This window comes from Nelumbo lutea, chromosome 3, assembly GCF_056320005.1.
Source record: "Nelumbo lutea isolate HS-2025 chromosome 3, American lotus-T2T, whole genome shotgun sequence".
NCBI lineage: Eukaryota > Viridiplantae > Streptophyta > Magnoliopsida > Proteales > Nelumbonaceae > Nelumbo > Nelumbo lutea.
The window spans coordinates 73,007,455-73,023,141 of NC_142686.1; positions in this window are offsets into that span (position 1 = coordinate 73,007,455).

Genomic DNA, 15,687 nt, shown 5'->3' on the forward strand with positions numbered 1-15,687 from the left:
GGCAGTTTGGTTTCCATCAGAGAGAGTGCATGCCCAGGTTTTGACCCCCGCTGAGGATCTCACTAATTGGCATATCAAAGACAGCCCGATCCGACACCTAGTGAAGTATCATAATCGAGTCTAGGGGTCAGGTGTATCTTTCCACTTTTGCCCATCTGTCTCCAAGGTCCAGGGCAATACTAGAAATTTGGTCTAGTTCACGGATTCGAGTAATCCCATACTACATTTGCCTTGGGTCTTACCCTAGTGGCCAAGACAAGCCATTCCAACACTTAGTGGCACACCAGTATCAACCTTGGCAGAATAAATCTCCCCAGACTTTTATCCAATGGCTATGAACATTTAAAACTAACACGAGTCTCAATAAGTGTCTAGTTTTAGGGTCTTACACAGAATTATACCAAACAACATGAATCAAATATGCACTTTATTTATTTACACTAAATATCAATAGTACATCAAATCAGATTGAAGCTAAGGGCATACAAAACTGTCTAACAGCTCCCACTTGCACTTAGGTTCAATCTGGTACAAGCCGGAGTCCCATACTTTCCACGTTTTTCTCAAACACCTTCTGGGTTAGTGGCTTAGTCAATGGGTCTACCACATTATCCGCTGATGCTACCTTCTGAATTAGGACATCCCCTCTACTAGCGATCTCCCATAGTACGTGGTACTTACTGTCGATGTGCTTTGACTTCAAGTGGGCCCGAGTACATGGTACATCCCGTAGTACATGGTACATCCCCTTTACCAAAAAGGTGATCTTATCCCCACTGGACTTCCTGTAAACACAGGGCTCATCCAGATTCTGCTCAAAGTCAAACATTTTGATGGCAGAATCAAAATGGATGTTCCAACTCGTAGAAGCCTGCTTAAGTCCATATATGGATCTATTAAGTTTACATACCATGTGTTCCTGACCAGCAGCAATGAAGCCTTGTGGCTGCTGCATGTAGATATCTTCACCAAGATCTCCATTTAGGAACGCGGTTTTGACATCCATCTGCCAAATCTCGTAGTCATGGTATGCTGCTAAAGCTAGCAGGATCCTAATGGATTTAAGCATGGCCACAGGTGAAAAGGTTTCCTCATTATCGATGCCTTCTTTCTAAGTATACCTTTTCACCACCAAACGAGATTTGTAGGTCTTAATCCTACCATCGAGGCCCTTCTTCCTCTTGTAGATCCATTTGCAACCTATTGCTTTTACCTCGGAGGGCGGATCTACTAGAGTCCAGACCCCATTGGTCTCCATTGAGTCCATCTTAGCTGTCATGGCCTCTACCCACTTCTAGGAATCTATGTCTAATATAGTTTCCACGTAAGTTACGAGATCCTCCTCACTAGTCAAGGCTTCCACCAGGTAACTATCCTGGTCATAACCATATCGGACTGGTGGCCTGGATACCCAAGTGGATCTTCTAGGTTGGTCACTACCTGGAACTTGTGGGACATCTCCCACTGCTCCTGAGCTTTCCTCATCAAGAACTATTTTCTGACGATGGGTTTCCAGGATGTATTTGGTTTCTATGAATTGGGCATTTCGACTGCAGAACACTTTCTGCTCACTTGGATCATAGAATAGATAACCCACCAAATCTTTTGTGTAGCCTATAAATAGGCAATGGTTGGTTTTGGATTCCAATTTGTCCGCACTTATTCTTTTAATGTAAACAGGACAACCCCAAATCTTCAAGTGTCTTACACTTGGCTTCCTTCCGGTCCAATGTGCATATGGAGTTTTTGAAACCGATTTGGTTGGAACCCGATTCAGCACGTAGATAGTAGTCTCTAATGCATATCCCTTAAAGGATGTGGGTAATTCCGACCATACGAGAAGTGACTGGACCATGTCCAACAAGGTCCTATTCCTCCTTTCTGAAACACCATTGAGTTGAAGTGTAGTAGGAGGAGCTAATTGTGACACTATCCCGCTGTCCTTCAAGTAGTCCCTGAATTTGTCAGAGAGATACTTGCCACCTCGATCCGATTGAAGGGCCTTAATTTGTCTCCCTAATTGTTTCTTGACTTCCTATCTGAACTCTTTGAACTTTTCAAAGGATTTAGACTTGTGTCTCATTAGGTACACGTAACTATATTGATGTGTGGCTCATTGTGACATTAGCAAGTGCACTAGCTATTCAAGTAATAAAGTAGTGAGTGAAGTATCGTTCCCACGAGGATTTAGGAAACAATTACCAATACTAAATTGAGTACTTCTTATCTGATCAACAAATAATCAAAACTTTAATGAAAGCTAAAAAAAATCCTAAATTAAAATCTATCTAAATCATTGGCCCAATTGCCTTCAAATCAGGTTAGAAGAGTAAGCAGTAAATGTCAATCTCAGAATTCAGCAATCTATCAATTTGGATCATTCGAATAAATCATGATTGAGCCTTGGTTTGGTGAAACCCCAAGGTCATGAACAGCCTCTCTCAAGCGCATGTTCATCCTATGCATGAGTGACGGTTCTTCTATCTCTAGCAAGAATTTAATCCCCATGCATGCATTTCTTCAAACACTTCTAAGGCATCAATTCAAGTCTGAATTGATCACCAACTGAATTGTGCAAGTTATCTCTAACCTTGCACTCAATTCAGTTCTTGAATAGTAGATCTGAATTCCTAGAGTCTCTCTCAAGCACTCTAGGAATTCCAAGCTTTAGATCCATTCGTCCAATCTGAAAATTGCAGATCTGAATTCTCTTTCAAGCAATTCAGAACTTGCAATCTCAGATCTGAGAATTCAAATCTGAGTTTTGAAGGTTAGTTGGCCGAATTAATCTACAATAACACCCTTATTCAAGAAACTTCAAGTACAATTCATGACCATTTGAATGAATCAAAAAGAATTAGATTGCTGAACTGAAATTTTACAAGCTGAAACACATCAAGGAAAAATGGAAACAAGGAGAAAGAAGAAAGAAAATATAACAAAGAAACTGAATTCAAATCAAAAGAGAATGAAACTACAAATGATTTATTACAAAAGATCTTTGAATCACAAACCCTCAATTCGAACTCACCTTCTTCTTCTAGCTTGCTTGTCTTGAACTTCCTTCAGCCCTTCTTCTTTTTCTTCCTTGCGCCTAGCCTTCTTCTCTTCTCAGGTGGCCGAACCTCTAAGAGTGGGAGAGCCTTCCTCTCAAGCAATTGAACACATCTCCCCCCTCCTAGAGGCTTCCTTATATAGTTTTTCAAGGGGGCTCTTGCCCCTTTTTGAAGCCTCTAGAATGGGGTGTATTACACCCCTTTCTTGAACTTTCTAGAGCTCTCTTGAAAGCCTCCTAAGGGCTGCTATTTGGGCTGCACTTAGGCACTCTCTTAGCACATGATAGCTATACATTGAGCTGCTCTTTTGGGATGAGAATGGGCCTTCCTTGCTGGGCCGAGTTCTACTCATAGCTAGGCTTTTTTTTCTTGGGTTTTCTCAAGAAATTCACTTGCTCTTCTTGGGCCAAAGTGCTCTCTCTTGCTTCCATGACCGGGCTGGACTGAAATTGATCTTTTTGAACCTTCTTTTCTTGCCTTTTTCCTTCCTTTTCTTGGATTAATTATCCCTGAACTTATTCTTAGCATTAAGCTAAATTAAGGAAAAAATTAATAAAATCGGCATAAAAATCCATGCTAAAGTCCTCAAAAATTATAGATAAATTGTAAGTTCATCATATATCGTGAAAAATCATTTGTAAAGGTGATGAAATACACGTGTTGGTTCCATGTCCTAACACTCAAGGGACCACATACATCAGTATGTATTAGGTCAAGTGTGCCTACACATCTTTCAAGCTTACCATCAAATGGCCGCTTTGTCATCTTACCTTGAAGGCAAGGCTTATAAGTGGGAAGATTTTCTATGGTTAGAAAATCTAGAGAACCATCCTTTACCAGCCTTATGATTTGGTCAACACCGATATGGCCAAGTTGGTAATGTCAGAGGCACGTGGGATTTACTGTATTACGAGTTCTCTTCTTGGGATTTTCGACCGACGTAGTTTCGGTTAAGTTAGTTTCTAGAGATGGATGTAGAACATAGAGACCACTTTCCAGTTCTCTGCATGCAATGAATTTATTATTCTGTTTAACAGTTATCATATTACTAAAATAAACAGTATATCCACCACACGGTTTAGAAACAGAAATTAAATTTCTTCTCAAGTTCTGTACATAAAGGCAATCTTTATGTACAAGCACTCCTTCTCTAAAGACTGATTCTACGGTTCCTATTGCCATAGCTGCAACACTTGTAGTCGTTCCCAAGAATGCTGTCACTTCGCCTTCACTCAATCTTCTACCACGCATGAGTTGAAGCCCTGGAGTCAACATACCAGGACACTTTAGTCACTAATTTCAACGGCAATGCATCTGTCATAGAGGGCTCATTGAGGCTACTAGTAGCCATTGGCCCTTTTTTTATAGAGTAGGAATTCCAGGTCGTGTCAAGAAAGACTTCATATCATGCACTACTCGGTCGACCACTAATACATGGCCTCGCAATGGTCCCCTCCACTTACCACCAATGCATCAAAGCAAAATATAAAGGAAGAAATGTTAGCATCCCTACTACTCGTATCCCATTTGAATGGTCAAAAGCGTACCTACAAGATGCCATCTATTACATTGAGCTCGCTGAGGATGGAGAAACCAAAGTGGCTAAAGTTGAAACACTACAATTACAGGAGCATCATAGTGGACTTCCAATAACAGTAAAGCGGAGAAAGCAATCTAGGTGCACCAAGAAGACTAATGAATATGGGAGAATCCACAACACAAACATTGAGGAATACGAAGAAGTAGGGCCTTCCATCGTAAAGAAAGCTATCCCAGAGATATGATTTACAATTTGGATACAATAATTGTTGTAATATCTCTTTTCCTAATAAATGAATTCACCACATTTCTATACTCAGAACAATGTTGTGATGCTCACATCGCAAGAAAAACACAACTCATCACCAGAGAGCACAACAAAACAAGAGGTACATAATGTTATACCTACTTTCACCAAAAACCACCAATCATGGATAAATAACTAAAACATTGCACAAAACAGGAGCTAAAGGGATGGTTGATCCATCATATGGATGGCCGAACCCTGCAGGAAGGTTGGGCAAAATTTTAAAAAATTTCTTTCTCTCCCATCTTGGATTCATATTCCCTAATTTTGAAAATTGCATTTTCAAGGATCATTCTTGAATCAAAACCGGACCAAATCTGAAACCAAAAGGGAAGTGAGGGATATACCTGATATGAAGTAATAGTAACTCCCAATGTTGTTCATGCCCAAGGAGAAGACGAAAATGTTAGACAGTTATGCCTTAGCTTCAATCAGATTGATGTATCTTTTGACATTTATTGTAAATGAATAAAGTACATAATTGATTCATGTCATTGTGGTGCATTTTTGTGTAACACCCTTAAACTAGACACTTATGACACTCGTGTTAGTTTAGAATCTTCATGGCCATTGGATAGATCTGGGGAGATTTATCCTGCCAAGGCTAACACTGATGAGCCGCCAAGTTGGTTGGGGTGGCTTGTCCCAGCTACCAGGGTGAGACCTATGGTACATGTAGTGTGGGTTTTCTTGAAACCCAGAACCAGACCAAATTCCAGTATTTCCATGGACCATGGAGATAGATAGGCAAAATTGAAATGTTGCACTTGACCCTAGACTCGATTATAGTACTGCACTAGGTGCCAGATTGTGATGTTTTTGATATGCCAATTAGTGAGATCCTTAGAGGGGTTAAAACCCAGGTATGTTGGGATAATCCGAGAATTCATCTGAGTGGGTGATCATAGTGACATGATCAACCCCTTTGTTGGACAAAGTGAACGATTGAGTAATGCACTCTATCTAATGGAAACCTAAATTGACGGTAGTTGATTTCAAACATTGAGATTTGTTTTTGCAGAATATATTTATATAGAGATATGCATATATATATATATATATATATATATATATATATATATTATGGTTTCAAATGTTTGCATAAAGGTTTCAATTCCTAGAATCCATATGAGTAGAGAGTGCAGCACTGTACCTTGTAGCCGAAGGAGAGGTACTCTCTTGTCGGGCAGTGTTTGATCATTATGGGATGAGAAGTTAAGTGTAAGACCATTAATGGTAATACCTGATGGGCTAATATTGCACCTACCCACAGTCCTTGGGTTTTCATAAGGTGGCTGGACCCAATGACCATTTAGTGTAAATGTTGGGCCCATTAAGAGCCCATGGTGATGGACTCAGGGGTTCACTATCTCGTACAGTGAATTCGTTCTGGCCTTGTAACAAAGGCTGGACTGAACCCATGTGGATGATGTGTAGATCAATGTAAGGGTGCCATGCTACAAAGAGAGCCAACTATGCAATAGGTTAAGGAGTAAGTGAACACATAAGCTTAATGGGCCTAAAGCCCAATTCGAACTGGGTTTAATTTAGTTAATTAAAAGGGGCAAGATCTGATTTATAATCTAATCAGGATTATCTAAATGATAAGATAAGTCTTATCCATTTAAGAGTCCAGATCCAAATAACAAATTTGGATCAAGAAACTCTGTCCTAATTATGGAATTGATCTCCTCTTGTGGAATTGATCAAGAAAGGTTCTTGATTTTGTTTCTTGGTTGAAGAAATAATCTGAAGTTGTGCTCACCAGCCCCTGTTCGATTCTTGTTGAAAAATCATGGTTCTTGTTGAAGAGCAATCCTGCTGATCCTGCTTCATCACACACTGTGTCATCTTCAATGGAAGCGGATTTTGGTCTTCTCCTTGCGCTGCTACTTCGTATCAGGTATATCTCTCTCCTCCCTTTTGGTTTCAGATGTGCTCTGGTTTGGATTCAAGAATGAACCTTGAAAATGCAGTTTTCTAAATTAGGGTTTGGGATTGTTGGATGGGAGAAAATAAATTTTTGAAATTTCGCCCAACCATCTTGTAGGGTTCGGCCATCCATAATATGGATATACCATCCCTTTAGTGGTATCACAGCCAGGTTCAAGTCTTGAATCGAATTAGATCAGATCTGGATCTATGCAAATGGGAAAAAGGCGTTTTACCCGATTTGAGCATTTAGCATTTTTTCTGGGAAATCAATTCCCAGTTTTGGGAAAATGATCCACAAATAAATCTTTATTATTCTATTATATATTTAGAATTGTTCTATTTATATTTCTTGAATTTTGGGTTGTTCGTATGGAGGAGATCAAAATCTTTTTGTAGCGCAAGAAATCTATGCATCTGCATTTTCTATTCATTCTTGGTCTATAACTAATTTTTTTTTTTATTTTAGACGAACTATATAGGAATTTGATTCTGATGTAATATTAATTGAAAAATTAGGTTTTCTATTTTATTTCAATGAAGATGAAGCTGGAAGCGCGAAGGAAAAAATTTTGTAGATTTGGGTTCGGTAATCTGCGATTTGCAATTTTGGAAACTGCAAACTGCGAACTAACTTTTGTTTTGCAGGGTTGAAGCTTTATGAACATCCCTCTTGCTATTGTTTATTGATTCTTGATTGTCATGTATCAATTTCTTTAATTTTAGATCACGTTTCTTGAATTGGATCTTGAATTAAACATCAAACCCCGGACACATTTGAACCAAATTGGACCAAACTGGTTGGACCGAATCTGTGGTTCGATGGGGGCTGTTTGTTATAGACACACCACCTGGCAGCGCACTGCGATGCAGTGATAGGCAGCAGCACGCACAACGAGCCGCCCAGTAGCACGCACTGCCGAGCAGTGCTGCACAACGGCCCGCCAGTGTGCCGCACACACCGCCTAGCAGCACACAGCACGCACCGACTGGAAGCACACAACACATACTGCCCGATAGCGCGTTACACGCACTGTCTGGCCGCACGCAGCATGCACAGACCGGTAGTGTGCAACACGTACCGCCCAACAGTGCGTTGCACGCACCGCCTTGCCACACGGTAGTAGCACAAGGTAGCAGCACGCACCGCACGGCAGCAGCACCACGAGACGCGCGTGCCACCCAGGGTGGGGCCCACACTTATCTCACCACATCAGCTCTGCCGCCAACTCACCGCCAGCTACACCATTCCTTATCCCTTATCCCTTATCTTATCTTATCCTTATCCTTATCTTATCTTAAGTAAGAGTTGTGTTACCATTAAGAGTAGGCAATTAGGAGTTTGAGTTCAAGTTGGAGTTTGAGTTTAATTAGGAATTTCCTTATGTAATCTCCTATTTAAGGAGCCACAAATTGAAATAAAGCATTCAGTTTTTCGCATTCAAGAAAGAGAGTGAGGAGAGTTTGGGTGGTCTCTTGGACAAATCACACATTAGGAGAGTTCGGGTGATCTCTTGGAAAAATCATCCATGCAATTGCCACAATAGGGTCTGTACGCAAGGGCAAGGGCATGGGAAGATAGGAGTCTCTCCCGGTGGACCGACCCATGATGAGATCCTATGCGCGGGCCCATAACATTTTGGTATCAGAGCCAAACGTCATGGGCGATATGGAGCAGCTGTCTTCCAAGGTCCACGAACTAGAACACCAACTTGCAGAGACCAGCATGGAGGTACGTGAGGTCAAGGATGATGTCTGGGAGCTTCGACACTTGCTAGAGACATTCTTAGCCAATAGGGAAAGAAACTCAGAAGGAACCGCCACCAACAACAGCCGCAGACCAGACTGGGCAGAAATGCCTGGCGAACATCAGATGACCACCCCGACTGCTGTTGTTATCCCCAAATACAATCGGCTAGAATTTCCATCCTACAATGGCATGGGAGACCCATTGGGATGGTTGCACCGCTATGAATAGTTCTTCCACAACCAGCATACCAATGATAGAGACAAGGTCAGCCTGGCCACATTCCACCTGACCAAAGAAGCGCAGCTCTGGTTCTACCGAGTGGAGCGGGAGGAACCAAGCCTTAGTTGGGGGTAGTTCAAGTCGTACTGCCTCCTTCAGTTTGGACCCCCACTAACAAACAACCCCTTAGGGGAACTCATTAATCTCAAGCAAACCGGTACCGTAGTAGAGTATTAGTGGCAGTTCCAGACCCTTCTCGCCAGGGCCTCGTCAGTATGCCCAGACCAACAGGTGGATATGTTCACAGCTGGTCTAGCCGAACCCCTGAGAGTTGATGTAGAGATGTAGAGCCTGCCTAACTTGGTCACGGCAATGAATTTAGCCCGAGCCTTCGAGCGGAAACTATAGATTAGCCGAGGGCCGTTCAGAATGGGATGCCCAACAATGGCTTGGACAAACCCGAAGCCTACTAGAGGAGGGTCTTCGCTGGCAGCCAACAAGGAACCACTCAGAATGGCTCCATATCCAGCTGCCAGCCCAAAACGGAAGCCACAGATGAGCACCAATTCCAGATCAGCATCCAATGTGGGGAGCAGCGATGGTACACCCCCTATTAAGCACTTGTCCAGGGCTGAGATGGCAAAACGTAGGGCAAGAGGGCAATGTTTTAATTGCGATGAACTCTACTCAGCAAGGTATAGGTGCAAGAGATTTTTCTGCCTCCTGGTAGAACAAGAGGAAGATGAGAATGAACCCCCTCCATGGGAACCCGATCCAGGAGGGCAAAGCCACCCAGGATTCCTTTGAGGGTGTTTTCGACACCCAATTCGAGCTTGAGGACAAGCTCGTAGTCCGGGAGGGGTGTGATGTTATAGAAACACCACCCGATAGTGCACTGTGGCACAGTGATAGGCAACAGCACGCACCGCCGAGCAAAGCCACACAGCAGCTCATCAGTGTGCCACACACTGCTTGGCAGCACGCAGCAAATACCGCCTGACAGTGCGCTGCACGCACCACCTGGCTGCACGCAGCATGCACCGCACGGCAACAACACTAGGCAGCAGCATGCGCCATATGGCAACAGCACACACCTCACGACAACAGCATGCACTGTTGGCATCAGCACCACGAGATGCGTGTGCCACCCAGGGCAGGGCCCACATGATAGCTGTTAGACAGTTTTGTATGCCCTTAGCTTCAATCAAAATGATGTACTTTATGAGTTTATTATAAATGAATAAAAGCGCATATTTGATTCATGTTCCCTTGGTATGTTTTTGTGTAATACCCTTAAACTGGACACTTAATGAGACTCGTGTTAGTTTAGAATGTTCACAGCCAGTGGGTCAGTCTGGGGAGACCTATCCTGACAAAGTTGACACTGTGGTGCCACCAAGTCGGTTGGGGTGACTTGTCTCAACTACCGGGGTGAGACCCTAGGCACATACAGTGTGGGATTAATTGAATCTTTGAACTGTACCAGATTTACAGTATTGCCCTAGACCTTGGAGATTGATGGGCAAAACTGGAAAGTTACACCCGACCCCTAGACTCGATTATGATACTGCACTAGGTGTCGGATTGGGCTATCTTTGATATACCAATCAGTGAGATCCTTAGCGGGGGTCAAAACCTGGGTATGTTGCGATAGTTTGAGAATTCATCTGAGTGGGTGATCATAGTAACAGGATCAGCCCCTTTGTCGGACAAAGGTAATGATCGGGGATGCACTCTCACTGATGGAAACCAAGACTGCCGGCATCCGATTTCAATCGTTGAGATTTGTTTTGCAAAATCTATTTTATATGAGATATAAAAAGTATATATATATTATGGTTTTGATATGTTTGCAGAAGGTTTTAATTCTTGGGATCCATACTTGAGAGAGTGCAACACTGTTCCTTGTAGCCGAGGGAGAGGTCCTCTCTTGTCGAGTTGTGTATGATCATTATGGGCTGAGAGGTTAAGTGTAAGGCCATTGAGGATAATACCTGATGGGCTAATCTTGCATCTGCCCACGGCCCCTGGGTGTTACAAGGTGGCTTGGCCCAGGGACCACTTAGGGTAAGTGTTGGGCCCATAGAGCCCATCTGATGGGTTTTCAGGGGGTGCATTGTCCATAATAGTGTATTCGGCTAGGCCTTGTAACAAAGGCTGGGCTGAACCCATGTGGCTGATGTGTAGATCAATGTTTGGGTTCCACGCCATACAAGGAAGCCCAACTAGGCAGTAGTTTGGAAGGCTTAATGAATACATAACCCTTAATGGGCCTTAAGCCCATTTCGAACTGGGCTAATTTGATTAGTCTTTAAGGGGCAAATTTTGAGATAAGATCAACTGATAGGATTGGGCCCACACCCTATCCACTCAGAGAGTCCAAGATCTAAATGAGATTTAGATTTGGAAACTTCTTAACTAGATTAGGAGCTGGCTGATCTAATCTGTAGATAAGATAAGGATTATCCCTTATCATAAAGGGACTTCTAATCCAGATATGATTTGGGTAAACAACTCCTAATTGGATTAGGAATTGATCCCTTTAAGTCTATGAAAGGAAGAGGGGGCGGCAGCCTTTAGACATCCAAGAGACTCACCAGCAACAATCTTGTCTTTAGAGCTGAGATCACAGAAGAGAGAATTCTGCACCCTGCAAATACTCTCTAGCCGCCTCCTTCCTGCAGCTACCGCCTTTTGCAGTTCGATCTCCATTGCTTGGGAGAAATCAAGATCGGATATTGATTCCAATCTTTTGGAGAAAATATTGGTAGGAGTTGTATTCACTAGCCGCCCAGGTCATTCTTGGGAAGAATCAAGTTCTTAGGAAGGACACTACTGATTCTGCTCCACCCTGCACTACGCCATCTTCAGTGGGAGCAGATTTTGGTTTCTACCTTGGGCATGAACACCTCCGTTGAGAGATATTATTTCTTTGTATCAGGTATTATCTCTCTCTCCTCCTTTTGGTTCAGATCTGGTTTAGTTTATGGTTCAAGAATGATCCTTGAAAATATGATTTTCTAAATAGGGAATTCGATTCCCAATTGATTGGAAAGAAAAACTTTTGAAATTCGCCCTCCTTTATTCCGCAATCTTGGGCGTCCATATGATGGATTTCCTATCCCTTCTGTGGTATCAGAGCCATGGTTCAAGTCTTGAACCATTTTGTTTCAGATCTGAACCTGCGCAAATAGGGAGAAAACGTTCTACCCAATTTGCGCAGATATGGGTTTTGGGAAATTTGTTCCCAAAACAGATGGGAAAATAATCTGTATATTTTTAAATAAATCTGATTATTATTTAGAATAGTTCTTTATAATTTTCTTGATTTATGGGTTGTTCGTACAAGAGGAGATTGAAATCTTGGTTTGCGCAGGGAGAACTGCAAGATTTGCTGTTTATTGAATTCATTTATTACATTTGGTCTGTAAATAATTTTTTTTTTAATTTTTAGACTCAATGTATAGGCATTCGATCTGATGTAATAATTAATAGAAATAGGATTTTTATTTATTTCTATTTTTGGATCGAAGATGGCGGCGCAGAGAAGGAGATTTCAAAGATGGGAGATTCGCTATCTGCGATTTACAGTTTGAGAAACTGCAATCTGTGATCTACACTCTGTTTTGCAGGGTGGAGTTTGCGAACAGCCCTAATTAACTGATTTTTGTTTTTTCTTTTATCAGTTATTTAATTTCAGATTATTTTCTTGAATTAAGGATTTAACTAAAAATCAAACCCTAGACCCATTCGAACCAAGATTGGTTCAAACTGTTTGGAGCAATTCTAGGGTTTAATCAAGGCTAAAAGTCAGCCCTAATTTTCCCACTAATGGGCCTAAGGATTGATATTTAATTAAATGGTTAATTCGGCCCAGCCTGTAAAGGCCCAGTTTTAAATAGTTAAAACTACAAAAGCCCATTTTAAAGGATAAAGCTATATGGGCTGAACTGGGTAACCCTAATTCAGCCCATATACCTAGATAATATTAATGGTTAATATTTTGGAATTTTAACTGGCTTCCAATGGGCCTTACAGATAATTAATTGATTGGATCAATTTATCCCTGCATGAGATGTATGGATGTGTGATGTGCCGCGTACATGGGTCACAAGTACTTGGCCCATGCTCATTCGACAATGGCTCTTGTGCACATCATGGCTGAATGCACATCATTGCCATGGTGTCCCTTTTTGGTCATTGGATGACTTCCTTCAGTGGTGGGCCCCACACCTCATCAAGAGGTCACGTGCGGAACACTAGCCGATTTAAGGGCCACCAAAATCTGGGTTTATGAAAGTGAGTGGGAGCCACTTTGGTTTGACCTAAATCAAACTAGGGCGTAATTTTGTTCCCTCCAGCTAATATGAGTGCATGTGATAGGGAGATTCATATGATGAATTCTCTAAAGGCCTTCCATCATTAGCATGAGGATGGGTCCTTCAGTAATGAGGAAACGCACCAGAAAATGGGCTATCCATTTGCTGTTGGGCTTGTCTGAATGTTTCATAAGATGATAGGGGCGTCATAGACCGATGTGAGAGGGGCTTCACCAGAAAATGGGAACTCTCTCACGGTACCTTGGCGTTCACGAATATGATGGGTAAGCACTCACTGGATAGAAAGGTTTACCTGAAAACGGCTCTGAACCTTGTCTGACAGAGGCCAAAGGGAAAACTCATATGAAGAATGGATATGATCCTTCACAGAAAGGTGGTGGGGTTATGCAGCTGAAACAGTTGGCTCTATGCACCCTATGTGATTTCCCACATTTCCAGAGACAACCCGTAGTCTCCGTCACTGAGAAAGGAGGGAAATCTCAGAGATGAATAAATGGAAATGGATCGTAGATTAAAATCCATATCTATGTAATGAACATGAATCAAATTAGGCCGTGGACTGATGTTTGCTCTTTTATCAGAAAATGGCAAACGGATCTTTTGCAAAGCTTCTTGATGACAACAAGCTTAAGGGCCCAAACTACGTCGACTGGTACAGGAACCTTATGCTGGTCCTAGCTTTAGAAAAGCTGGACAAAGTGGCAAAGAATCCTGCCCTGGAGCGTCCAGGTGACAGGGCTCCGAGGCCCGAAGGAGAGACTATCAGGAATGGGAGGAGAAAAACTCCCTAGCCCGGTATTACATCATCACCTCCTTAGACAACCCAATACAGAGGCAGTTCGATCAGATCGAACCTGCCAAGGACATATTGGACAGCCTGAGGATGATGTATGAAGAGCAGAATCGTTCTACTCGGCAAAAGGTCTTGAAGCAGTTCATGACCACTCAAATGTCCAAGGGCCAACAAGTTCACGACCATTGTCTTCGGATGATGGGTTACATCAAAGAACTGAAGGGTCTTGGATCTGGCTAGACCTCGCAACCCAGATAGACGCTATCCTTAATTCTTTGCCTCCTTCCTTTAATCCGTTCATCATGAACTATAACATAAACAAGTTGAATGTCAGCTTGCAAGAGCTCAGCAATATGTTGCAAAGAGCTGAAGAACTGATTAAAAAGGATGAGCCTGTATCTATGCTTGTTGAAGCTAGCAAAACGCGCAAGAGAAAGAGGAAGGCAAATAAGCTAGCAAAACGCGCAAGAAAAAGACAAAGCATTAGATGCATGTCACTTCTGCAAGAAGACTGGCCACTGGAAACGGAATTGTCCTACCTACCTGGAATCCAAGTAAGGTAATTTCGAAACTTGTGTTATAGAAACTAATTTATTGGTAGCTTCTGCGTCCTGGGAACTCACTGCAGGGGTTCAAGGTAAGCAGAAGGCTAAGTGAAGGAGAAGTCACTCTCTACTTGGGAACTCTTGCAACTGTTGTAGCCGCGGCAATAGGAACCGTGGAGTTAAATTTTAGAGAAGGAAAAATTGTACTCCAAGATTATCTTTATGTACAAAATTTAAGAAGAAATTTGATTTCTGTTTCAAAACTATGTGCAGATTGTTATTCTGTCTTCTTTAGCAATATGATTACTATTAAAAGAAATAACAGATTCATCGCATACGGGGAATTGGAGAATGGTCTCTATGTTCTACATCCTTCTCTAGAAACTAACATAACTGAAACTACGTCGGCTGAAATCCCCAAGAAGAGAGCCTGTGATATAGTTAATCCCACGTGTCTGTGGCACTACCGACTTGGCCACATCGGTGTTGACCGAATCACAAGGTTGGTAAAGGATGGTCCTTTGGATTTTCTAACTGTAGAAGATCTTCCCACCTGTGAGCCTTGCCTACAAGGCAAGATGACAAAACGGCCATTTGACAGTAAGCCTGAAAGATGTACAGGCACATTTGACTTAATACATACTAATGTATGTGGTCCCCTAAGTGTTAGGACATGGAATCAACACGTGTATTTCATCACCTTCACAGATGATTTCTCATTATATGGTTATGTGTACCTAATGAGACACAAGTCTAAATCCTTTGAAAAGTTCAAAGAGTTTAGACAAGAGGTCGAGAAACAGTTGGAGAGAGAAATTAAAGCCCTTTGATCTGATCGAGGTGGCGAGTATCTCTCTGATGAGTTCAGGGACTACTTAAAGGACAATGGGATAGTATCACAATTAGCTCCTCCTTCTACGCCACAACTTAACGGTGTTTCAGAGAGGAGGAATAGGACCTTATTGGATATGGTCTGGTCACTTCTCATACACTCAGAGTTACCCACATCCTTTTGGGGTTACCCATTAAAGACTGCGATCTACGTGCTGAATCGGGTTCCAACCAAATCGGTTCCGAACACTCCAAGACCAGCCATTGCCTATTTGCAGGCTACCCAAAAGGCCCTGTAGGTTACTTTTTCTATGACCCAAGTGAGCAGAAAGTGTTCTGCAGTCGAAATGTCGAGTTCTTGGAGACCGATTATAT